Consider the following 2,586-nt stretch of genomic DNA (forward strand, 5'->3'; position numbering starts at 1 on the left):
GTTTAGGGCAAGAGGCTCATTTTCCAAGCATAAGGTGGCTAAAAGCAGAGCAAAGCTCAAAAGAAGAGAGGAATGCTCTGGCTGTCATTTCCAGGTACCTCTGTGAAACTGCTTTTTAGAAACAGGGGAGACTAAAAGATGGAGTCTTACAAAGACCATAAACCAGTCTTGAATCCACTCAGTTCTGATCACAGTGAGGTGATCATCCCCACGGCTGCCTGTCAGAAAACGTTCTGGAATCCTCTCTAGAGAAAGATCCAGAACATCTACAATTTTTACTACATAATGTCCAGCACTCAGTAAAAATTTACTAGCCATACCAAGAGTCAATAGAAATCCACAGGTGAACAACTCCACAGGTGGAGATGTTTGAAATAGACTTCAAAGTAATGGTGATTAAGATGTCCAAAAGCTGATGACAAGAATTACAGCAGAGAACTGGGATCTATAAAAATGAGTCAAACAGACAGAATACAACTGAATATACAATAAATGAAATAAAGAGCTCACTAGCTTAATAGCAAATGTAGAGAAAGGTAAAGAAAATACTGAGCTGAAAGATAATTTTATAAAAAATGTGTATGATGGTCATCATCCTAAGTAAACTATAGGTATACCAACTTGCTTTATATAATGACAAATCTGCATTGCTGCTGTTTACCTATTTTATAAGTAAAATGGCACCTTGAATTTCAAGTTAGAACATTTGGGTTCAGGCCATGTTTTCCTAGTAGATGGGTGAATTTGGTAAACTTGTTTCTTCCTTTGTACAAGGATATAACTTGGTGACAGGGTTAAGAGAAAAAAGGATATAATAAACTGTTCTATAAATACTGTACCTATGGTATAAATACTGTACCTATGGCATAAATACTGCATCTATGTCCTACTAGTAGTCCTGAATATCCCCCTTTTCTCCTCTCCCTGGGTACCTGGCCCAGGTAGAAATGACATTTCTGAGTACTTCTACTATATTCTGAAGAACATGCTCACTCAGGTCAATGGGATGGCAGCAAAAGTGATTTTTCTAGTCACCTTTAACATGAAACATTCTACTTGCCCTGGACTTTGGTTCTTTCCTCTTCCAGTGGATAGAAATGCAGATGTAGCAATACCCAGAGTAGACCACTCAAGTGACACAGCAGCCTAGGTAATGGCTGAACCTGAGACCCTGAAAGGCCTCATGGCACACAACTGCATTACCAGCTTAGATTGGCCAGACTGCTGAGTAAGACATAAATCATGTTCCAGCTCATTCAGGCCGCTGTATATGAACACCTCTGTTAGAGCAGCTTAGCCTTCACCCCACTATTAGTGCAAAACAAATGTGAATTATCAACCAAAAACAATAAAATTTCTTTAGCAAAACTACTATCATCCTACCTACAAACACATATGCAGAAAACTCCCAATTATAAGTAGCTTAGAGAAATGAAAATAACATGAAAATGTCCCTCCTCCCCCCCAAAAAAAATCCTGCTTCAAATACCTCCAGAGAAAAGATGCACTAAGAAAAGATTTGAGTTTATTTATGTGGAGTTACTGTTGACTTTAGAAGGCTTCTAAAGAAGACCGATAGAAGCAGAAGACATTTCAAATTAGGAAGGAATAAATAATGAGCAAAGAAAAACAGCAGCTGTAGTCCAAATATGTGGGAAATTGGGCTCAAAAATAAATATGAGAGTCTATGAAAAGTATTCAGAAGTCACTCAAAGATTATTGAGATACTTATTTGTATTTGTGTTTCACTGGTAAAGATTTTCAACTATTTGAAGACTGAGGGAAGGGAATCAGTAAAAATTGAAAATACAAAAATGTCAGAAAAGACAGACTGGGAAGGAGGACCTGAAGCCCAGAGAACCCAAACTCAAAGTAAGTGGTAATGCTATCCTCAGATTGTTCTTAACTCCACATATCCAGAACTTTGGAGTTGTTATTGTGACAGGTGTCAGCAGGAGGAATCATAAACTACCCTTGGCTGGGCCACCCCAAAGAAACGGCTGTTAACAATAATCCTCTGGATGCCACTCCGTTACTCAACAGTTTAACTACAGCCCTGAGCCCCCAAGTGCATTTACACGTAAGTCAGTGTGGGACAACTGAAGTGCTTTAAAAGCCGACCATGACGGTACTGAGGTCCCCATGTACAGTTCATGCTCACAGCTGGGATCATGCACCCCATTTAGGTTTTCTAATTATTTCGCTATAACCACAGCAGACATACTCTTCAAGTATGCTGCAGCAGTGAGCTTCCCTCCTGCTATCCTTTTAAGTGGACCCTCAGAGAAAGTGGGAAGCAGTGGGGGACAAGACTTTATGTAGCTGGGTAGACCCGCCACTGTTGTGAAATGAGAAATAAGGATACCTTTCTTCTCATCTAGATTGGAAAGTCAGAGGGATGCATATCGAGAGTGAGTACTAATCAATAAAAATCTTCTTCCTTTTTTTTTAAATGTCGTCATAAAATATCAGACATTGTACAACAATAGAAACATGAACAGACAAAGAAATACAAGGAAATATTCATGAAGTAGAAAACACTAGAAAAATGTAACATATTTAAAAATAAATACATGTCAAGTTAAA

This window comes from Rhinolophus sinicus, chromosome 16 (genome assembly GCF_057876585.1).
Source record: "Rhinolophus sinicus isolate RSI-liver-muscle chromosome 16, RSI-T2T, whole genome shotgun sequence".
Classification (NCBI taxonomy): Eukaryota; Metazoa; Chordata; class Mammalia; order Chiroptera; family Rhinolophidae; genus Rhinolophus; species Rhinolophus sinicus.